Raw genomic sequence first — 24,931 nt, 5'->3', positions numbered from 1 at the left:
CCCTCCTTGACGGCCGCAGTGTTGTGTTGTCACAGCTCTTTGCTTACTTAGTTTTAATTCTTTTGGCTGTGTTGGGCTTTCTCTTGCTGCGGAGGGCGGGGGCTACTCTTCGTTGCGGTGCACAGACTACTCATTGCGGTGGCTTCTCTAGCTGCAGAGCACGGGCTCTAGGCGCGCCGGCTTCAGTAGTTGCAGCACACAGGCTCGGTAGTTGCAGCACGTGGGCTTAGTTGCTCTGCAGCATGTGGAATCTTCCTGGACCAGGGGTCGAACCCATCCCCTGCATTGGCAGGCAGATTCTTAACCACTGCGCCACCAGGGAAGTCTCCTTTGCTTATTTATTTATCGCACCTTTATTGTCTCCTCTGCTCCAAAATGAAGGGCTAGCCTTTCTTCCTGGGGCCTCAGGGCCATCACAGCCTCTTGCAGATGGCAAGTTCTCAAAGGATTGTTTGTTGATGAAATAAAAGGGGAGATGGGAAGTTGACCGACCTCACATGTTGAGGGCCAGCACTACACATGGTAAATTAGTGCTGTGGTTTTCTCCTATGTCTTCTCTAGCTACCAATACCAATGCCAGCCCAGAGTCCCAGAGGTCGCTGAGATTTATTGGGGATATATATCTGACTCAAGACAAATGGTGCTTTACCTGCAAAACTAGTGTTGCTGATAGCAGGTTAATTCCGAATTAGCAGCGGGTAAAGCACCAGCTTCTGGGTCCTCTCCCTCCTTCCTTCCCTCCCTCCCTCCAGCCCAGGAGTTATTGTTGAACCATCTTCCCCAGGCTAACTCCGCAGTGGGGGAGGTGAGGAGTTAGATTTTAAAGAGGGAGGGGTGGTGGGGGAGCCCTGAGCGTGGGGGAGCCCCACTGGAAACCCCAGCCAGAGACTGATGACTCATCTTTCTCCCAGTTCCCTCTGGCTCCCCGGGAAGGAGGGCCCCTGGCTGGGACGGTTCAGGAATGGTCTCAGTCACATTCAGAAAGAACCTGGATAACTCTGTTGCTGTTTTCCGGGTTTTGTTTTCACCCCACCTGCAGAACTGGTCCACCTTCATTCCTGGCCCAGCCAACCTGACAGGAGAGCAGTGACCCAGTGACCATCCCCTCACCAAGCGGCACCCTCACCAGAAGGACTGCCTTTCTGATGCCTGGTGTGTGTGTAGGGCGGGGTGCTGGTGGTGGTGGTGCTGTGGGTGGCTTTAGGCAGCACCTACACTTTGAGAAGCCCTGGTCGAGACTGGAGGCAGCTTTCCCAAACTTGCCGGGCATCCCCTGGAGGTTCTGATTAGGCAGATCCGGGGACGCCCTGAAATCTACATTGGAAGCCCTCCGATGATTTCATAACCAATGAAAATCAAACTCATTAGCATCTGGCCCCTTCCTACCCGCTGGGCCTAATTTCCTGAGCCCGGCCCTGTGCTATATGTGGTGAGCTCTGCCTACGACACCCTTTCTCACCCTCAGCACCCATGTGCGGAGCTCTCCATCCATCGAGTCAGCGGAGGCTGGGTTTCCATCACCCTCAGCACCTCTGCAGACTTAGGTGCGTTCTCTTCTGCTCCCACAGCTCTGTGTGTGTTTCCCACCTGGAGCCTATGGCGGACACTCTGCAGGTTGGACCCAAAGCCCTTCCAACTTTCTCTTTCCTTGGTTTACTCCTTCATTGAAAACACACCTTCTCACCTCCCTTGCACTTGGAAGCTACCAGACAGCTCTGGCCAGTGGTGAATAAGCACAAGTCCCCCAGGGTTTCTGGAAAGCCTCAGCTTTCATGGTCCCAGGACTGCACCTTTTCTTCTTCCGACGTGGCTGCAGTGGCTGGATCTGTCATCTTGGCACTTGGAGGGAAAGGCCAAGGGAATCAGAGCCTTCCACCCTTGTACTCTGGGGCCACTGGGCCACCAGCAACACCCCACTTCCAGACTGCTTATGGGGGTGGGGCGTGGTCAACCCTTATTTATGAATAAACCAACCTTTATTTATGAATAAACTAATAGTTGGCCTTTCTTTGGTTCTAAGTAGAATTGTTACCAAGGCTGTAGCCCCAGAATCCTACCCCTGCCCTGTCCTCAAATGGAAACCAACAGCTCTTATCTAAGTTTCAGCAGGAAGCTGCAAAGAGAAAAAAACAAGAACTAGTTATAACCATCTAGGCCCAAGGTGGCAGAAGATGTGACTTCCAGTAGACCTTGAGCCTCATTATAAGCTCATTGTAATACATTAGCTAAATGACACAGCCACCAGCGCCATGACAGTTGACAGTTGCCATGACAACAATCAGAAAAGCCCACACAAGGACTGAAGAGGAGTGCTGCGTCAATTCCGGGGCCAAACCACACCACCATTCTTGGATGTCACGAATAATCCTCCCACTCTTTCCAATTCCCTCCCTCTTACCTCAACCCTCCTATATATTTGGTGTCTCTGCCTGAATTGGGTTGGGAAGTTTTGATTTGCAAACAAAGCTCCCTCTTCTCTGTCCTTTGACCACTGAATAAAGCTTGTGCTGTTCCAGTCTCAGCACCGGTTTCGTCACTGGCTGCGCGAATCCGCTTGGAAAGAGAACCTCCCTGGTCAAGACAAGGAGTCTCGGCCCAGGCGAGGACCCCGGGGCAGGTCCAGTCAATCAATTTGGTAACAGAGTGAGTTCGCTAAGTGATACACAGCAAAGGTGCCTGCTTTCCCTGGGACAGCCTCAGTTCATACCTGTTTTCAGGATGAAATTACTAAATTGGCATCCCTTTCATTCTCGAAAGTGTTCTGGTTTGAATTGTAAATTACCCTTTGCATTTTTCTTTTTGCATTAGATGTATTTCATTCCAACTTTTACTAAACTAAATGCGAAACTTCGTAAGTATTAATTAATCCACCCAGCCTCCCTCAAATGAAAATAAGGGCCATGGTGTTGCAGCTAAAGCCTGGGAAAATGATATGCAACTTATAGCTCAGGAAATGTTGGCCATCACTGGTGAGACCCATGTTAGCCCCAGAGAAAACTGGTAAAATCCTTAACATATAAAAAAACCTTGGCTTGAACTTGAAGATATACACATGTGTTCTTCTCTGTTCTCACTTTAATATCAGAGTTCAGCAGTAAAACTTCCTGTTTTAAATTATCCCATTTCTCTCATATCCTCTTGTATTTTGCTAGACTGACCTCACAGAGGGCAGGGATATTTGCTTGTCAGGTTTCATGCTGCCATAGACTCAGTGCTCGGAGAACATTTGTAGGAAGAACTGGATCCCTCTGACAATGTCTCAGAATCCGAGCTTCTAAGATTACACAGGTGGTCTTTAACTTATTTCAAGGCATTTAGGATCAGAAGAAGGTTTTCGTGTTAAACATGTCTGCAGAAGCCCAAGTGCTCCTCAAAAATACTTGGATTTGTAACTGAGTTGGATTCCTAAGTTTTCCCCATCACTAAAAATCTGATTCCATGAAATCCCCCGTGAACATCACCCCAGATATCATCTAGGACAGTAACACTGACCTTCTAAAGACCCTCTGCCTCTAAATAGCAGAGACACTGACAGTCCCGCAAAAAGTAGTATAACCTGATGTTCTGGTGAGGGTCCCATGATCACACCATTAGTCTGACGGTCTTAGGAGATGAGAATCCAGCTGTCTTACCAACAAGCCATGGGAACTGCTCATAATCTGAGTTGCTGATTTATACAGTTGATCAGTATCACTCACCAATCTAAAATCCTTTCAGTGGCTTCTCACTGTGTTGGGGATAAAGTCCAGGGATTCAAGTTGCCAGGATGCTTCAGGAGCCCTAAATGACCTATCCCATCCCTTCAGGCTGATGTCCACCAATTCCACCTTCCTTGCATTTTCACACAAGCCCCACACCTTATTAATGGTCCCTCTGCTTGGAATGCCTTCCCTCACCTGACTAGCTCCTACTCATCCGTCAGAAGCCACCTCCTCTGGGAGGCCTTCCCAGGTTGAAGAGAGGTGAGCAACAACCTCTAACCAGACAGAGAAATCAGAATGCCCCCAAATGGGGGGGTTGAACAAATACACTATTGTGTAAAATGAAATAAAAATGGAGATGTGAGTTTTCTTATTTCTCTATTAAGCAGTTTAAAAATACTGTAATTACATTATGTTCATGGTCAAATACTCAAGAGTGTACAGGGAAGAGTTAATCTCTCACTTCCTCCTGACTCCAGTCTTCCCTGAGGCCCCCACTGCTGTCAGTTTCTTGGGTGGTTTTCCAGAGATGTTCCACATATACATAGGTATATAAAAGTTGAAGTGAGAGAGTTAAGAGGGGACACGAAATCCATTTAAGACATGGTTCCTGCTCCTGAGAAACTCACAGCCTTCTTGGGACAGTCAGTCAGTCCCAACCCATTAGCTGGCAGCATGGAGCAGTATGTGGGAACCTGTATGGTCCTCACTCAAGGCCACTCAGAGCCAGGATCCAAGGCCCAAGCCCAGGCTGATTTCATAAACCGTCACCATCCGTAAGTAAAGACCATGCCACCCATAAGTAGAATGAAGACATGCTTCCCAGACCCAGTCCCTATAAATAGCTTGAATACACATATTTTAATCCTTGTTTTGTAGAGTTCCAGCTCTTGGGCTTTTAAAGCTGGGATACAGCTGAGTCTGGGGTTGGAAACCAGGACTGGCACGGGGCAATAAAATTAACCATACGTCAAGCTTTTTTGCTTGAACTATAGTTACAAGTTATTACAGGAAAAACAAAAATAGCCTATTAAGTGGAGCCACTGTGATGAAACTTAGGCTCCAAGAACAGGAACCATGTGGAAATGTGGCATCTTTTGATCTGCATCTTCACCTAGACCATCTGATAAATGAGGAAACCCATGGAGGGAAAATGACTTGTCTAAGGTCAGCGGGTTAGTTTTGACAAAATGAAGACTAAAGCATGTGGTTCCAACTTCTGGGTTGAGTGCAGTGTCCACAGCACGGCCTCCCCCAACACAAAAGAACAATGTGAGTACGTTAATATCCTTCCCTGACACACGGTCTGGGTCCCTTCTCTTACTTCAAGTGGAAACTGATGAGAAAGTCAGGCTTGGAAGGTCAGGTCAGGGACTCAACTACTACTGGCTGTCATGGTTCCCAGCTGGAATCCATAGAAATGGAATGACTGAATTAAGCAGAAAATGTCTCAAAAGGTTAATGGGCAGTTCACAGAACCATCAGATGCCTGAAGACTAGGCTCAAAGCTACACAGTCAGAAACATCACCCCAGATAGAAGCTTCATGTGTGCCATGCCCCCGCAACACCAGGAATCCAGATCTGCTACACTCTCCCCACTGAAACGTAGGAAGTGCTGGGGCCAAAAAAAAAAAGGAGACAGAGAGAGAGGGAGGGAGAGAGAAATGTCCTCCGGCTACTTGAGCTGGTGCACAAGGAAGACAGGTCCTGGAGCTGGCAGCTGGGGAGAGGAGAGCCCTCGGCAGGGACAGCGGACAGGTGGGTCTAGCCGAAAAGTGCAATTTGACTTCGTGGTACAGAAACGTGGTGTGAGAGGCGTAACTCCACCGTCCCCAACACCCCAGGACAAGAGTTGCCAAATGCAAGTCACATGCTGGGGGAAATTGCAAACACAATTTGCAATTGTGCAAGGGAAATTGAGCAATCCCAAGGAGAAATGAAGTCCTTAATATGTTCCGGGAGGAAGGGAAGGTTCATTTCTCCCAAGCTTGGTTGAGAGATCATTTGACGGGGGAGGAGGAGGAAGAGGCTAATGCGTGACAAACACTCGCCTTCTTTGAAGGCCAGGCAGGAGCTGGACTGTAGCTGACATATCTCCTGTAATATGGAGAAGAGTATCAACTTCGAGGAAGAAAGGGAAACGGTACAATCTGGATAAGTTGGGAGAGGTCGGGGAAAGACTCCTTTCCACTTGTCGCACCCTCCTGGCTTCTCTCCCTCTCACAAACCTCTCTTAGAAGGAGGAGGTGGCAGGCCGTGCAGGGCTGCCTAAGCCTCGCCTCCTGCTTTCCTTCCAGTGGGGTCTCCGGCCAGCTGGCCAGCTGCAAGCACAGCTGTAAAGGAGCCAGCCCTGGAGCGAGGCTCAGGGCTTCCAGCATTTCTGACCAGGTGCGGCGAGGGGGGCGGGGGCGGGGGGGATGCAGTGGGGTGGGTGGTGGTCTAATTCTGGGGGTGGTATTAGGAAGTTGGTCATTGCCTAGTTCACCTAAATCTACATCACTAAATCAAGATACCTCGATTTTAGACTTGGTCAGTTCTCTGGAATTCAGTTTATACAGTCACGGAAATTCACTGATAGCGTTGAAAGAAGTCTTTCAATTTGTTTCTCATTCTGGACCACACTGCCAGCAAGGTACTTCATATTAAGTATTTAAAATATAAATTTCTAATTGCCTTCCAAGAGTGGCACAATAATAGCTCATTTTCTGTATACCTGTATCAGTATAGAGAGCTAAAATAATTTGGTAAATGGCAACATTAAAAATAGGCTGCAGGGCTTCCCTGGTGGCACAGTGGTTAGGAATCCGCCTGCCAGTGCAGGGGACACGGGTTCAATCCCTGGTCCAGGAAGATCCCACACACCGCGGAGCGACTAAGCCCGTGTGCCGCAACTACTGAGCCCGCACGCCACAACTACTGAAGCCTGCATGCCTACCGCCCATGCTCCGCAGCAAGAGAAGCCACCACAATAAGAAGCCCGCGCACCACAACAAAGAGTAGCCCCCGCTCACCGCAACTAGAGAGAGCCCGCGTGCAGCAACGAAGACCCAACGCAGCCCAAAATAAATAAAATTTAAAAAATATATAGGCTGCAAGTTTTGTAAGCCAAGGCATCAGACCCTGCAGGTTGACTAATCTAATACCAATTCCCAATTCCATTCTCCTTGGCCTCTTCCATCATATAGTCTGGGTGGGGAAATACTCTCTTTCCCAGAATTTCTTGCAGCTGAGAGTGCTACGTGACATAGTTCTGGCCAATAAAGTAGAACCCTGAGAGCTTCTGGGAAAACTTTTGCTTCCTTGACAAATGGGACCAAAGCTGCTGGTGCTACCCCCATTCACCCTCATTCTTACCTCGAATGAGGCCATGATGCTTGGAACTACAGTGACCATCTTAGGGGTAAGAGGTGGTACATGGGTCCCAAAGCTAGCTTATTAGAGATGATGAATGAGGAAGATAGAAATTGCTTGGGGTCCAGTGGAACCAATACCAACATCACCTCCAGACTTCTTACTATGCCAGGAAACAAACTCATTTCTTGAACAATAAATCAGGTTTTAGGTAATTGGTAGCCTAAAGCATTTCTGCCTGACACTCCCTATTTTGGCACCTCTTCATTTTTGAATGTAGAAGAGCTGTCAAAAAGTGGAAATGGCTGGACTTCCCTGGTGGCACAGTGGTTAAGAATCCGCCTGCCAATGCAGGGGACACGGGTTCGAGCCCTGGTCCGTGAAGATCCCACATGCCGCGGAGCAACAAAGCCCATGTGCCACAACTACTGAACCTGAGCTCTAGAGCCTGTGAGCCACAACTGCTGAGCTCTCATGCCACAACTACTGAAGCCTGTGCACCTAGAGCCTGTGCACCTAGAGCCCGTGCTCTGCAACAAGAGAAGCCACCGCAATGAGAAGCACACCCACTGCAACGAAGAGTAGCCCCCGCTCACAGCATCTAGAGGAAAGCCCGCATGCAGCAACAAAGACCCAAAACAGCCAAAAATAAATTAATTAATTAAAAATAAATTAAATAATAATCAAAAATAAGTTTAACTAATGTCCAATCAGTATGCCTTATGAATGCTATAGTTTCCTGGGTATTCTCATCTTCCTGTGCTTAGTATAAAGGAAACTGCTTATCTACACAGAAATCATATCACCATACTTACCAGTTATTTTCCCAATCAAGAAATATTCTTAATGATAAAAGAAAGGACATTTACATACCCAGTTAAATATCTGTCTAATTAGACAAGAAGCCAAAAAACCTGACACTCCAGGTCAATACCAGACACCAGATAAACCCAATCAGATGGGAGTTGTCATATAAGCATAGTTGAATTTAATGTTCAATTGTTAATCCTTTTAGGGTGTTATCGCTCTACCTCAGGGTTTCCCCAAATCCCTAGGCTCTGCCTCCCCATCCAGGTAAGATCTTTATCTGGCTGGCAGCTAGCTTTGACCCACTTATTGGAGCCCACACTGGCAGTATCTTGGTTGAAACTGGTGATGAGCTGAATCCTGCGCACAGGTGTGTTTTGTTGAGTCTGTACTGCATTTTAGGAAAATGTGAGCTATGTCCAGTTAAACAGAGCAGATGGATTATAAGAGATTTTCTTATCTTCTTACAGAGACACAACTTAAACATTAGTAAAGGAATTAAAGAAAAAAAAGGACTTCCCTGGTGGTCCAGTGGGTAAGACTTCGAGCTCCCAGAGCAGGGGGCCCGGGTTCGATCCCTGGTCAGGTAACTAGATCCCACATGCCACAACTAAGTCCTGGAGCAGCCTAAATAAATATGTAAATAAATTTTTTTTTTAAAAAAGAGCCTTAGGACAAAGAGAATAGGAGAGAAGACATAAGAAATTTCAAGATGTTTTGGGGAAGGCAGGAGAGTGATAAAAGATCTAGCAGAGCAGAAGAAAATAGAAACTAAAATGCTTGCAGAGGGGAGATTGGTAAGAATAGGGGGATTTCCCCCTAAACCCCTAAGAGGTCAAGGCTACAAGGTACAGTACAGGGAAGGTCTGGCTGAGAGTGAAGACACGGGACTTAACGCAAAATCTGTAAGACCACCCCCATCCCCAAAATGTAGACTAAATTAATTTAAAGGGCTCCAGGAAGAGGAGAGGGCAAAGACGGAAGCATAGGACTGAACACAAGGGGATCAAATACTTGACAAAAGGTTGGACCCTCAGCTTCCCCTTCTTCCGCATTCTTGTCTGCTCCCAGAACTCCTGTAACCGGGTTGTTACATTAGGGATTTTCCTCTGGGAAACCAAAAAACCCCAGAGAAAAATCCTTTATATGAGGACATTAGGGAGCTTGGTAAGAAAAAAATCATCTCCTTCCCCATTAGGCTAAGGAGCTACCTTCAGTGAACAAAGCCTGTTCCCACATGTGGTTTCCAATGAGACTTTTAAAACCTCCTTTTTAAATATAAGCAGGGAACCAGTGCACACCAGACGTTTTTAGACACCTCAAGCTGTAAAGGAGAAAAGGCAAACAAAATGAAGGGGAAAAAAGAAAAAAGGATCTCTGAGGAACAGAGACAACATAGAAAAGAGACCAATAATTAAAGTTTTAATTAATATCTCAGCTAGGTAAGGGAAGATCTTATAATCATACAATGAGATTAGGAAGCTCCAAAAAAGAAACAGAGAACAGGTAAAAGTCCTTGAAAATTGACCATATGATGGAGAAATAAAACAGTCCAAAGAATAACTGGAAGTGAAATCAAGGAAATCTTCCAGAAAGTAGAACAACAACAACAACAAAGAGATGAAAAAGAGGAAAGAAAAGACATTTAAGGAACAAATCCAAATATCCCAAAGCTCCCTGCATCCCCCGAAGTACACCGGGAGAACACTGGCCATGGCCTTTGGGGACAGGGACACTTGGACCTTTCTAGTCCTCCTGAAAATGGGACCATTGAGAGCTGTGGTGGCCTGTGCATCATAGCAGGGAGAGGGGCAGCAGTGACCAGAGATCCTAGAAGTCACCTTGAATTATGGAGATCACATTCTAAGCCTCACTTTAAAAATTATTATTTAAATATTATCAGTTTATGTTTTTATATAGGTACTACATTAAATATTCAAAAGGTTCAAAGTGAAAAGTCTCTTTCCCACTCCCATCCCCTAGCCCTCCAGTCCCCTAACTGTATTCCATATCCCCCAGTTTCCAGTAACATTTTCCTATAAGTCCACATTTTCTCCAAATACCACTGGGTTTGTATAAATAGTCTTGTTCAAGGTATCTTGAGCTTTCACAAACTCTCCCCTCAAAGTCCTTCCAGCTTCTGCCCACTGCCCTGTTCCAAAGCACTTCCACATCTTTAGATATTTGTTATAGCAGCCCCCAAATCTATATTAGTTATCTAATGCTGCATAACAAATTAACCCAAAACTTAGCAGCTTATAAAAAAACCAGTAAATATTTATTAGTTCATGTACTTTCAGTGGGTCAGGAATTTGGGCACATCTTAGCTGCTGGTTCTGTCTCTGGGTCTCGCATGAAGCCATACTCCAATGTCAGCTGGGGCTGCAGTCATCTGAAAGCCTGACTGGAGCTGGAGGATCCTCTTCCAAGATGGGTCACTCCCATGGTTGTTGGCAGGAGGCCTCAGTTCTTCTCTACCTGGACCTCTCCATAGGGCAGCTTGAGTATCCTTATGACGTGTCAATGAATTATCCAAGAGAGAAGAAGACATAATCCACAATGTCTTATGCCCTAGTCTTGGAAGTCACACACCATCATTTCTGTGATGTCCTATTGGTGTGACTAACAAGTCAGCCCAAAATAGCCCATACAGGATGTGACTATCAGAAGGCTAGAAATCTGGGGGGGATGGTATGACAATCATACCTTCCCCAGAAGCAAACAATGTCCCTAGCCTCTTATATGTCCTTTCAGAGTTATTTTATTCAGAAACAAGCAATTATAAATATAAGTATCTTTGCTTCCCTCCTTTAGACAAATGGTAGAATACTACATATACCATTCTGTACCTTGCTTTTCTCACTTAAAAATACATCATGGTGATCATTCCACATTATTATTTACTGCATGCCTACTTCTTTTTTTTAATAAATGTATTTATTTTTATTTATTTTTGGCTGCATTGAATCTTTGTTGCTGAGCGCGGGCTTTCTCTAGTTGTGGCGAGGGGGGGCAACTCTTCGTTGCGGTGCGCGGGCTTCTCATTGCGGTGGCTTCTCTTGTTGCGGAGCATGGGCTCTAGGTGCGTGGGCTTTGGTAGTTGTAGCACTCGGGCTCAGTAGTTGTGGCTTGCAGGCTCTAGAACATAGGCTCAGTAGTTGTGGCGCACGGCCTTAGTTGCTCCGCAGCATGTGGGATCTTCCCGGACCAGGGTTCGAACCTGTGTCCCCTGCATTGGCAGGCGGATTCTTAACCACTACGCCACCAGGGAAGCCTGCAAGCCTACTTCTTTTTCACATCTGTATAGTGTCCCACTGTATAAATGAAGGATAATTAATTAAACCAGTCCACTATTGTGGGATGTATAAGCTAGTTGGAATCTTTTTTTCTTTTTTTAAGAGCAGAACCTGGCTCACATACTTCTAGTCATACAACTTTAGTCAAGTTACTTAACCTCTTTGAACTTGAGTTCCGTCATTTGTAAAGCAGGAATTTAAAAAGTCCCTCCTTCACACCTCACAGGGTCATTGGAAGAATCAAATGAGATCAGTATGTAAAGCAAATAGCACAGAGTCTTCACTGGGCAGTGCTTGGTCGTGTGTGTTGTCTTCCTTTTCACTGTAATGAGCCCCCAGAGCCTGTCCTGCCCTGGGGAAGTGCTTTCCTATTTCCAGTCCCACACACTGGTATCTGGCTTCACCTCCTGGCTCAGCAACAGGAGGTTCAACTGGAAGAAAGGACCCCAGCATGCTGTCCAAGGGAGCCTATAAGGGGGCTCTCTGACTGCTTCTCACGCCCTTGTATTGTCACACATTTGCCACAGGGCCAGCCCCGGCTGTTTGCCTCCCCGACACTGACCTAGCTGGCAAGGACTGCAGAGAAAAGTCAGGCCTGAGGCCTGGCACATCCTAGGGATGTTACCGCAGAGCAAACATGAGTTTGCTGGCTGGGTGGATCCCAGTCAACAGGGAGATAAACGGATTAAAGACAAACAGGTCAGAACTCCCTGCCATGGAAACAGGAAGAAGGCGGGCTGCTGCTTCTGTTTGGGGTTGGTTTATCACCTATCTATCTATCATCTATCTATCTATCTATCTATCTAATAAATAAAACAGCTTTAATGACATATTCATATGCCATGCGATTCACCCATTTGAGGTGTACAACTCAGTGGTTTTTGCTATATTCAAGAATTGTGGGGAATTCCGTGGCGGTCCAGTGGTTAGGACTACGTGCTTTCACTGCTGAGGGCCTGGTTTCGATCGCTGGTCAGGGAACTAAGATCCTGCAAGCTTCGAAGCACGGCCAAAAAAAAAAAAAAAAAAAAAAAAAAAAAAATTGTGCAACCATTGTAACAATGTCATCATCCAAAAAAGAAACACTGTGCCCACCAGAAGTCACTCTCCCCTTCCCATCCCCACCCCTCCAGTCCCAGGCAACTGCTAATGTACTTCCTGTCTCTATGAATTTGCCTATTCTGAAAACTTTCATATAAATAGAATCCTATAATATGCAGTTTCATGATGTTTTCAAGGTTCATCCATATTGTAGCATGAATCACTGCTTTATTGCCAAATAATATTCCTTTCTATGCATGTACTGCATTTTGTTTATCCATTCATCAGTTGATGGGCTTTGGGGCTGTTTCTGCTTTTTGGCTATCATGAATAATGCTGCTATGAACACTCATGTACAAGTTTTTGTGTGGACGTATGTTTTCCTTTCTCTTGGGTATATATCTAGAAGTGGAATTGCTGGTTCATATGGTAACTCTATGTTTAACTTTTGGAGGAATTCCAAACTATTTTCCAAAGTGGCTGCACCATTTTACTTTCCCTCCAATAGTATATGAGTGCTCCAATTTCTCCACATCCTCACCAACACTTGTTATTATCTGTTTTTTCTATTATAGCCCTCCTGGTGAGTATGAAATAGTATCTCATTGTAGTTTTGATTTGCATTTCCTTGATGAATAATAATGTTGAGCAGCTTTTCATGAGCTTATTAGCCATTTGTATATCTTTTTTGGAGAAATGTCTATTCAGAGCCTTTATCCACTTTTTTTGTTGTTGTTGTTGTTGTTGTTGTACGCGGGCCTCTCACTGTTGTGGCCTCTCCCGTTGTGGAGCACAGGCTCCAGACGCGCAGGCTCAGCAGCCATGGCTTACGGGCCCAGCCGCTCCGTGGCATGTGGGATCTTCCCGGACCGGGGCACGAACCCGCGTCCCCTGCATCGGCAGGCGGACTCTCAACCACTGCGCCACCAGGGAAGCCCTATCCACTTTTAATTGGATATTTTTTTGTTGTTGTAGATTGTAAGCGTTCTTTACATATTCTAGTGGGGGGGGGTCTTATTTTAATCTTTTTGAAATTACTGTTTTCTCAGTCATATGCATACTTACTAGAGCAGTAACATGTTTGAATAAAGAATACAAATAGATGGGTTTATCAGGATGTTAAAGTGTTTGCAACCTGGTGCAACATTATGGGAGCCCTAGAGACCCCTGGAATCCAGGAGATCCAAATAGCAACTGTAAAAGAATCTGTTCAACCTCAGTAAAGATATTTCCTTTGTGTGTTTCTGTGCCTTCCTTGAATGGAAGGAAACAGAACTGTTCTACTACCTCAAGTCCACATCCCCAAGGGGAAATGACTCTGCAGGCAACAGCAGAATAGAGGCTATGGGACATTCCACTGTGCAACGGACATCACGATCTAGAAAAGCTTTCATTATTTCAGGCCCTCTCATTTCATTTCAATAAACATTTAATGAGGATTTCTTATATGTCACAAATAGAGATACGAAGATGAATAAGTCATGGAGAGAGAAATGGACACAAACAAAAGATTTTTCAATACTGAGTGAACAGACATTGTCCAAAGCATGCTGGGAGTGTGGAGGAAGGGGCAATTCCCTCCGTCAAGAAGGGGTACTGGTGAGAAGGGAGATTGGGAATTACGGTTTCTTCACGGAGGAGATGATGTTCAAGCTGGTCTTGAAGAGTGAGTATGAGCTTGTCAGGTGAACAAGGAGAGTTAATAGCATGTGCAAGATCACAGAGGCATAGCAGAGCATGGTGAACTCCTCCTGTGCCTTTATAATGAATGGCTTTTGGATGAATCCATGAATTCCTCTAGGGGCGTTTGATTCCAGCCCATCTTTAGGTTCAGAGTGGACGTGTTGAACAGAAGGATAGGGCTAGGGAAGAGAGTTCACCCCAATGCAGGCTGGGGCTGTCTGAGAGTTCAGCCTGATTCCTTAGTTTTTAAGGTCCAAGCTGGGTTGGATCCAGCCCAACACAAACTCTCAGATGGAGCATCATTCTGTCTCCTGTGAAAAAGTCAGGGAGAGGCGCCTCTAACCGCAGAGGGGTGGGTATGGCACTATAAAGGCGATTGGTGAGTGGGGAAGGGAGGGGACTCAGAAGACGCACTGTGTTTGCTCTACACCTCTGTTTGTCCTTATATCTAACCTAGTGTCTACAGACTTATAATGAGTAACTAAATCAATGACGTCAAAGCTGGACTCTTGGTGTAAAACAGGTACTTTTCTTCAGTCTTAAGGGCCAAAACACATTCCATTGCCCCTGGACCCTTGTCCTCAGGAAGCTGGTAAGAGGCCAAATCACAGTTTTCCAAGAAGCTCCAGGTGAGCTGCCAGCTGGCTGTGAATTTAGTCCCTGCTGCCCTTGTCTGGATTTGACCTGCTGCCCTAGGTGTGTGTTGCACTGTGAGAGCCTGGTGTGTCGGTCAGGAAGCTTCCTGATGTAAGTCACTGAAAGCTCAACTCAAAATTGCTTCAACAATAATGAAAAGTATATTCACAGAACAAGAATTCTGGAAGTCGGGTGGCTTCAGAGTTGGTGAACTTACCAGTCAAATTGGGTCATCAAGGACTTAAGTTCTTGCCATTTCATCTTCAGTGCACTGGCCTGTCCCCTTCAATGTCACAGGTCAGCTCCCCTCATGGTCCTAAGATGGCTGCTGCAGCTCTGTGCTTCACACTGCAGATATCAATGCCTAGCATTAGAAAACGTCTAATTCTCGCCATTCACCTCTCTTTAGGAGCAAAGTCCTCTTTTTTAGGACTTTCTCAAAAGTCCCCAGCAGACTTTCTCTCACATCTTAATGCTTATAATGACTTCACATACCCTTGCCTATCAATGACAGGCAAAGGGAGCAGACAACTGTGATTTGCTTAGAGTCTGACCAATCAGGATTCAGCCCCTGGGGCTTGAGAGGAGGCCAACCTCCCTTGAAGCTACCACCACCTTATACCCAATTAAAAGCTGAGGTCTGTTGGGTAAGCAATTAACAATGCTTGCCACACACAGGTCTCTGGTGGGCATTGCACATGCTTTATAGGTTTTTTGAGGAGGACAAACTCTTCCATTGGAGATTTTATCTGCATAAAGTAAATCTATTTTACTTCTACAAGTTCTGTTTTGTTCATTTTCAACAGCCCTTGCTCATTACTCAGACTTCTAAGTGTCCCAATTTGAATGTCCCAGCTCTGATAATGTCAATATCAGGTGTTTTTACAAGTCTGATTCTGCATTTGTGTCCTGTAGGCTACCATTTGTGATGCCTCGTTTCCTTATGTGTTTATTGATTTTTCTCAATTTTCTTCTAATTTATCTAGAGAAATTCTTGGAGCCCAAACCTAAAAGTGGAGTTTTTCAGAAAGACTCTGTGCTTGTTTCTGTCGGGCACTGGAGAACACTGTCTGCCAATGTACATCCTCAGTTTGGGGTTTTAAAGTTCCGGCTGCATCCCTGGGGGAGAACCAGCTTGGGTTTCAGATTTCTTGGGGGTGGGCTTAGGGAAGGAGTTCCTCACCGTCCTCAGTGCCAAGATTTAAGACAGGCTATTTTCCTTGTAGACTGCTGGGAGCAGGGTGGCATTTTTAATTCATCTTTACCATGAGGGTGTGGACAGTTGGAAGCCCGTATTTGTGAGGGGCTCTGTTACTAAAATCCTCACATGCTGCAGGCCCCAGAGCCTCGCTGGGTCATGAAGTCAGTCAAGTTCACCAGATCTGGCAAAGCCCTCAGGGTCAAAGCTGCCTTCAGTGCTCTTCTCTGCTCCTAGCCTGAGGATTTCTAGCTTTCTGGACAGCTCACAGATACTTTCCAGATGATACTGTTACTATTTCATTGTGGTAATTGACTGCTCAGAGGGAGAGTCAGTAGTTAGCTAGTCTGCCATGTTACCAGACACACAAGCTATTTTTCTAATTCTAAACTCATATTCATCGGTTAACAAAAACTGTGAAAGAAAGATTTAAGGTGAAGGAGCCCTTTGGAAAACTCAATTTTCTCTTTTTAAAAATGTGTATTTTTAACAGGCAATTGGTCCACATAGTACAACACTCAAAAGGTACCATAGGACATTTAGTCTATTTGGACATTAAAGTTTCCTTCCCACCATCCCCTTCCCCAGCAGCCCCTCATTTCCCTCATCTTTCAGAGACAGTCTATACACATATAGAAATTACACATATCCTTCCCCTACTCCATCCCCTTTTTTTTAAAGAACGCAAATGATGGCAGGTTATTTTTCACCAAACAATATATCTTGGAAATTGTTCCCAACTACTACATAAAGAGCTTTTTCATCCTTTTGTATGGTTTCATAATATTCTGTTATATGGATAGTATAACCTACTTAAGCAGTCCTCTTATTTTTGGACAGTTAGGTTGTTCCCAGGCTTCTAAACAGTATGACAATGAATAACCTGGGGCATATATCATTTTATGCTTCATGAATATATCTGTAGGATAAATTCATGAAGGGGAATTGCTGAGTCAAAGGGCAGGTGCATTGGTAATTTTGATAGAGATTACCATAGCACTCTCTATAATGGTTGTAACAATTTGTACTTAATTCCAACATCAACATATAACGTGTGCTATTGATCTTTGTCAACCTGATAGGTTAAATACAGTATCTAATAAACAAGAAACAAGCTTCTTGGCATCCTAGAGAAGTAACTGGTAGGCAGGAGGCCTGAGAAAATACTGTGACCCCTGTTGACCCAGAAAACAACTCCATCAAATCAACTCCTGGGATTTCCAAATAGACAATTGACTGGATTAAAAATTGCAAGTATTGGGGACTTCCCTGGCAGTCCAGTGGTCAAGACTCCACGCTTCCACCGCAGCGGGTGCGCGTACAACCCCTGGTCAGGGGAACTAAGATCCTGCATGCCTCACAACGCAGCACGTCCAAAAAAAGAAAGAAAGAAAAGGAAGTAGCAAAGAATTTTGGCAAAGAATTCTCTCTGACTTAGTCAGATAGAAGAGTAAAAATAAAAAAATTCTAGTCTTCCTTCCTAAAACAAGTTCTGATAAAAACCCCTAAACATCCAAAGTCAACTAAGTACAGAAAGTTTAAGGCAAAGGAATTTCCCTGTGTCCCGCCAGGAAGAGGAATGTTTATAATCTCTGCACTGGCTATCATAGTTACCCAAAGAATTAGCTTCCTTTGTTTTAATTTCTATTAGGTGGGAGAGCATAAGGGATTTTCTAGACCACGGCTATCCCAGCAGAATTTTCTGTGATGCTGGAAATGTTTCATATTTAAGCCATCTATATGGAAGCCACTAGCCATGTCTGTCTATTGAGTCCTTGAAATGTGGCTGGTGTGACTGAGGCATTGAATTTTTAATTTTATTAAATTTTACTTAATTTAAATGTAAATAGCCACGTGTGGTTAGCGGCTACCATCTTGGACTACACAGTTCTGGGGAGACAAGTTCAGAGTTTTCTTTTGCTAAGAGAGATGCCCATTTCTTACTGGGTCAGAATGCTCCAGATTGCAACACCGGGACATAAATGGGGTTGTCGTCTAAACTTTACTCCAGATTTCTCTTCTCTGCTCAGGGCCTACTTTCCCCTCAACTTGTTGAACTTCTAGCCCTTCTCCTTAGACCCTCCCCACATCATGCCCCTTCTGATCTGCTCCAACCCCTCCCAATTCAGGTTCATTTTCTTATCTCTCCATCTTCTTGTTCACCAGCCATCTTGGCTATGCCTAGAAGGCTTCCTCTTCAAAGCCAGTCATGCTTTGCGAGATATGTTCTTGAACAAAGACATTTCACTCCCTGTGAGAAATTATGTATTCGGCGCATAAAGGAATATTTCATTCTCCTCAGCACACTACACTTCACCTTACTCAACAGCGTGGTTTTCCTCACGAGTGCTATGTTCCCTTCCCTTTATGATACAAGAGGTTTCCATGGTTCCCATGTTGGTTTTTTTCTACCTCTTGAGCTTTGAAAATTGAGAGATTTATCTAAATGTCCTATAAGGCCCTGAAATGAGTAAAGTGATTCTCTTGGGATCCCATCACTATCTCCCCCCACCTCCCCACCTCTCCCAGATGCAGCTTTGAGGCTCTACTTAATTTGAAAGCCTCTTTGATTCTCAGCCTAAGGGTAGAAGGAAGGGCTCCAGGGCTATAAACTGATGGGCAGAGATTTTGATTCTATGTGTTTGATGATGCACCTCCGCCAGCTTTCTCTGATGGGTGTGTGACAAGCCTGGGGGCCCCCAGGCCCCAGGTAGAATCTAGCCTATTGTTGTGGCCCCCCACTCAGGAAGGCACTCCCTCCACCTTCTTTATGAGGTAGTCGCTTGTAACCTTGGGCCTCACACACAACTGTTTTTTTAAAGGTAAAAGAGATTGCAAGTGGAGTGATGACTTAGGGCCAAATTTTACCTTTCATTTTCTGTTCCTTCTAATTAGGAGAGTCAGTGGAACCCAGGATCTCCAATTACTGCAGGACTCTGCTTCCTGAAGGGAAAAAGAGTCAAGGTCAAGGTGTTTTTCCTTCAATGCAGGCTACCTGCTGTAGTCCAGAAGAAGTTCTTCAATGATATCTTTATCCTTTTCTAGCTCTGGTACTGATTCTCTTTTACTCGTGTTTTATTCCTTTCTTTCAGGAACTGGGGTTGCAAGGTGGTATGGAATTAGATGTTAGCCTTCAAAGTCACCATCTTATCCAAAAGTACTAATAATTTCTTTCTTTCTTTCTCTAATTCATAGAAAAGCTTTTTAAGTTTAAATCAGATATTCATAACATTTTGAGTTTTGACCATGTCTGGAGAAAGGGCCTACTCAAATAAATATACTATCAAAACCTAACTGCTATAGCACACAGGGAGACAGGGTAGCATTGCCTCCATTTTCAAGATAATCTTTGGATTTCTTTACTCCTGTTCTGTTAGGGGGGGAAAAATGGGTTTAGAGAAATCTGAACAGTTCCCAAAAATAATAACCAGTTGAAAAGTCCTTTTGCTACAGTTTTCTCAGGAAGCCGAGCAAGCCTTTCCATTTCCTAGCAGGTCCCTCGAAGGTCAAAAGAACAGGGAATGTTTGCAAAGGCATCTTGTTTGCTTTTGTTCCCACCAGCACTTAGATCCCCTGGGAACACCAGACTCTAATAAGCAAAATAATCTAAGGAGAGGGAGAAGTAGCAGGCACCTTTTAGATGGGGTGTACTGCAGCCAGAACATCGACCTGGGGATGGCTTTGCACCACATTGGTATTTTGAACTTGGAAAAGTTCCATCTGTTTGGTAAATGCATAGCTTTTTTTTCATTTTACCTATTGACCCCCTTCATTTAAAAAATAAAAATAGTTAACAAGATTTAACTGAATTTTCAAAACCCAATACACATTTTGGCTTGATGTAAGTAATTTCCATTTAAAATTTTGGTATTTATTAAATATAATTGTATTGCCTTTTAATTCTAATAGCTAATATTAAGTATTTTAGAAGTAAAATAAGGGACTTCTCTGGTGGCGCAGTGATTAAGAATCCACCTGCCAGTGCCTGGGACATGGGTTCGAGCCCTGGTCCAGGAAGATTCCCACATGCCATGGAGCAACTGAGCCCATATGCCATGACTACTGAGCCCACGTGCCACAACTACTGAAGCCCATGTGCCTAGAGCCCACGCTCTGCAACAAGAGAAGCCACGGCAATGAGAAGCCCACACACCGCAACGAAGACCCAATGCAGCCAAAAGTAAATAAATAAATAAGAACTTTGAAAGTTTATGAAAAGTAATTATTTTGATTTTATACTTCATCTATTTATTTTATTTTTATTTTTAATTTTTGGCCACGCCACACAGCATGTGAGATCTTAACTCCCTGACCAGGGATCGAACCAGTGCCTCCTGCAATGGAAGCACGCAGAGCCCTAACCATTGGACTGCCAGGGAATTCCCCTTAATTTATATTTTGATAAACTATATTCAAATTTTTTACACTTTGGATACAATAAGAACATATTTTTTTAATCCTTTAGGTCATTACTGTCAACAGAACACAACTATGTGAAAAATGTTGATTATCACAATTTTGTTATAATTTTGCTGAAATGAAGGTACAAAGTACAAAAAATAAATTTCATGAAATATAGAATAACTTACAAAGTATGCTTGCTTTATTTTATTACTCTCCCAAACATCCCTGACCCATCAACTGAACAGCAAGACAAGAGTTCCAACAGTTATTCTTGGTAACCTTTGATAATTTACTGATTTGGGCATATAAAACTATAGCTTTACATGTATTTTTAAATATTGTCGTTTCAAAGATACAGTTGTCAAGACTGGAGAGTGGAACACATTTTATTTAGCAGTGTGTTCACCTGATCTATGATTTTTAACATTTAGGCATAGGGTGTGTGGGCCTCTGTGAGTGCATTAGTCCCAGGGCCTGCAAACGTCAGGGGTAGCTAATCAGAGCTTCCCCAGGGATCATGGTGCGATCTGCTGCACTCAGCTTATCTCTTGAGGAGGAGTTCTTCTAGAATTCTAAGAAATATCATTTCTTCCACCACCTGACACCTAAAAGATGATTAATTTCAAGTCTCTTGACCATCAGGTTCTAGCTGTCACATAATTTGCCTTTTCAATGTGATGCTCTCCTACTGAACCAGGGCTGGGGCCTTCCAAACAACAAATTAAGAACAAAACCCAGTAACAACTAAAGAGCTGGAAACAGGCTGAGTTCTATGACACCTTGCTATTTCAAGTGAGGTCCTGGGAGCAGAAGCATTGGTGCTCCCTGGAAGTTTGTTCGAAATGCAAAATCTCAGGTCCCATCCTAGACTGACTGAATAAGAATATGCATTTTAATCCCCAGTTCATGGGTATGCCCATTAGGGTGTGAGAAGAACTTCTCTAACTCTGGACTGAGACTATTAGGGGAAAGGTGAGGAAGAGGGGGAGGATGGTGACACCGGATCAGCTAGATGCTTGGGGAGGGACACCCATGGGAGTAGTTTGTCCTGGGTTTCACTGACAGCAAGGGCACTCGGGTAGCAGCATAGGAACCCAATGTGATGACTGGGCCACTGGGCCCCAGAGTGGGGAGGATGTACCAAAAGACATTTTAGGATGTCTGCCCACGCACTCTCTCTTCCGGGGGACTGCTGTCCCTAGATCCAGTTGCACTGGAGTGATCATGTCATAAACCGTGTGATCCTGAGCCCCCTGGTTATAACCCATATAATCAGAGATACATCTCAGGTCCAAAGGCAGCTAATTCATGGTCTGGTCAGTGACGTGACTTGTGGCCTAGCTGGAATATATAAGCTAGGCCATCAGATTCCTCCCTGGGGGGTTTAGGTTGGTTAAGGGCGGGGAGGTAGGCGTTCTGGCAAGTTATAAAGAATTAAGGTTGGGTGGCCCTAACAGGCGATGTGCAGGCCTAAAGTATGAGGCAATGGAGACACTGACTAAGCAGAGGAAGCTGGCCAGAAAAGAAAATGGGAGAGGAATGGAGGAGATATGCACACGCGCAAGGGGGCGGGGGGCAGCTGAGAAAGAGAAGGAGGTGAGAGAGCAGCCTCAGTTGCTGCCCTTCCTCTAACCCATGTTTAGTTTTTCCAGGTATAAGTCTTTGATTCTAGCAACCAACAGACCCTTGACTAGAAGAGTAGGTGAATTAATTCCTAATAGTCAAAACCTGAGTAAGCTGAGGCTATTGAACTATAATCCATCTATTAGAGTTGGCTCAGAAATTGGAAAGAGTGAAAAGAGTGAACTTTGGTGGGAAGAGATTGACCTCTGAGGACTGACATCTGGGTGTCTGGGCACTCAGTTTAGTACTCATGTGTAGCCTAGAGATTACAACAGCATGTCTTATTTGCCGTTACTTGGTTTGTCTCTCTGTTTTTCAAAATTGGAGGAAAATGTTCAAAAGTCCAACAGAAAGCTCAGATTAGGGATATTGCTGGTTAAGTACTTATTTCGAGCTTGGATTATCCAAATCATTTTTGTTAATAAGGTCTTAATATTTGAACATGTTAGAGGAAATTAATTAGGGAGAATTAAAATAATACCTCTGCAGCAGTCTTGGCTTGAACCTAACTGTGTCCACCACTGGGCTATTTAGACATATGTGGCCATGGGGGTGGGATAGTGCAAGTAGGGGCTCCGAAGGAGTCTGTTCTTGGGGCTCCATTTGTACAGAGTTGTTGAAGAAGGAGCATGACCTTTGCCCATGCCAGCAGAGGGGGTCTTGGGAGGGGAGTCAACACTGCCCTCTGAGCGCTAGGGAGAGCGGGGCTTCCGAAGATGCTGAAAGAGCTGTTGTCCCTAAGAAATCTGAAACATCAGGGCACAAACCTCATTGTTTTGATGTCTGGGTGACATTGAAATGTGACAAAAAATGGTGGAGGGGCTCCCCCACTTCAGCAGCAGAGCCTCACGTGGGCCTCTGGGCACTGAGGGCAGTGGTATGACTCAGACACCCCAAGCCTGCTGGGCGAGCTACATTCTGTTTTAAGTTGGCTCTTACATGTCACATGACCTTGCTTTGTTCATAGTCTACACCAGGGGTCCCAAACCCCCAGGCCTCGGACCAGTACCGGTCCGTGGCCTGTTAGGAACTGGGTCGCACAGCGGGAGGTGAGCGGCAGGTAAGCAAGCGGAGCTTCCTCTGCCGCTCCCCATCACTCCCCATCGCTCGCATTACCGCCTGAACCATCCCCCCTCGCCCTCCGACCATAGAAGAATTGTCTTGCACGAAACTGCTCCCTGGTGCCAAAAAGGTTGGGGACCACTGGTCTACACCCTTAAACTCTTGCCAACACCTGTTTTTTATTGTTGCTGTTTTCAACTCCTGATGTCATGCATATCCCAAATCTTTACTTGTCTACTTGTGTCCAACAGGACTTACTACTGTGATCTCTTATCTGTTCTCCCCACTGCCATTTTTGCTCTCCTACATTCCATGTTCAGCAGAATAGCCAGCAGGAACTTTTACAAATGGAAACTTTCTCTTAATATTCCAATGTCTTCCCGTCATCCTTAGCGTAAACCAAACCCCTCACCCGTGTAGTCTGGCCCCTCCCCATCAGACATCACCTGCTTCTGCTCTCCTTGCTGGTTTCACTCCACCTCTGTGGACTTTCTCAAACACCTTTGAGCTCCTCAGAGCATTTGTGGAAACTGGTCCTGCTGCTTGGGGCTCCTTCTTCTGTCAACTCAAATGCTACCTCTATTGCTAAGCCTTTCTTGACCCCTCTGTCTAAGATGGCTAGCTCTCTGCTGAAGCCACTTTCTAGTATCTCCTTATGTTTATGCTTTCATTGAATGTGTCACTATCTAGAATTTCCATGTGTCTGTTTCTTGTTTGTTTATTGCCTTACTCCCTCCAGTACAATGAAAGCTTCGTGATAGCAGAGCCCTCATCGGCCTCATCCGCTGCTATATGGCCAGCACCTAGAACCGTTTCGGGGACACAGCCGGTGCTCAGTAAATAGGCATGGAAAGCACAATTTAACTCCCTCCTATGTCTGATCTCCCACTGGTTGCTTAGATCACATGCCTACATTTGCTCCTCTGGCTGTGGAGGTTCCCCTTTTATACCTGCTTATACCTCTTATACCTGCTTCTGGCAATTCTGATAAACTACTCAGATCAAGCCTCATCCCTGGAATTTTCTCTAGTCCCGGAAGAGGAAAGCTAATGGGTGGTTGACTCTGTGCGTTTAGAGTGTTGGTGTTTGAAATTATTCCTATTCCACACCCACTTGACTGCAGAGAAATCCTTTCTACTAGTACTTTGCTCTGTCTTGCACTTCTCTGCATGTTGACTCTTTTCTAAGATAGCAGACCTGCTTACTGGCAGCACCTGGGCCTCACATCCGAAGAGGTCCCCACCAGCCAGATGCTGGTTCTCTCTCCTAAGTTCCCATTTGAAAACTCCTGCGGGAGGACTAGCCTGACTTGTGTCATATCCCCACCCTGCATCAGCCAGCTGTGACAGGTGGACTGAGTCCCACCGCCCAGGCATGACCACTGGGGTCCACTCCTGAGTCTCAGGGCTATTTTTGGAGAAGGGAAGCTTGCTGTGAGCTGGGAATATACCCCAATCTCTGTCTCTTACAGTGGCCCTCCACCCTTGGCTGACAGGACTCACAGTGGATATCTAACACAAACTGAGCCAGTAAGAATCCCTCTCTTAGAATTTTGAATAATAAATTAGTGTAGGGTAAATCAACTTTGTTGAGGCATAATTTACGTACAATAAAACACACCCAACTTAAATTCAAAGAGTTGTGACAAATGTCCACGCCCACGAAATAACCACCGTAATCAAGATATAGAATATTTAAATTATCCCTCAAAGTTCCCTCATGCCCCTTTGTAATCAACTCCTTCAAACCATACCTAGGCAAACACTCATCTATTTTCTGCCACTACAGATGAGTTGGGTCTTTCCCAACTCATCTGTACAAAAGGGATCACACAGCACGTATTCCTCTGCGCCCGGGTTCTATCATTTGGCACAATGCCTGTGAGATTTCTGCATGTTGCCCCGTCTATCGGTAATTTGTAGAACACCCAGTTTTGGTCACAAAGTAACAACCGATCAACAGACAGAGAGGAAAGAAGCCAAGATACGGAGGGAAGTAGATAGGGAGGGCCACAGGGTCTAGAAGGGCTAGAGAGTAAACTCAGAGCCTGGTTCTAAAACAAAAACTTTAAAAACCACCACCACTACCCAGGAAAGTACAATACTATCCCATTTATCAAAACAAAGGG

The 24,931-nt window shown here is 44.9% G+C and overlaps 1 long non-coding RNA gene across 1 annotated transcript in view; it reads right to left on the bottom strand.

Annotated features, from left to right (window-relative positions):
• The window catches only part of LOC141277317 (uncharacterized), a 72,523-nt gene that overhangs the window by 26,930 nt on the left and 20,662 nt on the right, over positions 1-24,931 (bottom strand). The window contains exons 3-5 of the long non-coding RNA XR_012328477.1: positions 18,583-18,653; positions 14,734-14,864; positions 10,155-11,174 (exon numbers count right to left, since the gene is read on the bottom strand). This is a non-coding gene — a long non-coding RNA (uncharacterized lncRNA). The remainder of the gene's footprint in view (positions 1-10,154; positions 11,175-14,733; positions 14,865-18,582; positions 18,654-24,931) is intronic.

Source organism: Tursiops truncatus, chromosome 20 (genome assembly GCF_011762595.2).
Source record: "Tursiops truncatus isolate mTurTru1 chromosome 20, mTurTru1.mat.Y, whole genome shotgun sequence".
NCBI classification, from domain to species: domain Eukaryota; kingdom Metazoa; phylum Chordata; class Mammalia; order Artiodactyla; family Delphinidae; genus Tursiops; species Tursiops truncatus.
The sequence above is the reverse complement of the archived record's forward strand: the minus strand, read 5'-3'. Positions and strand labels throughout refer to the sequence as shown.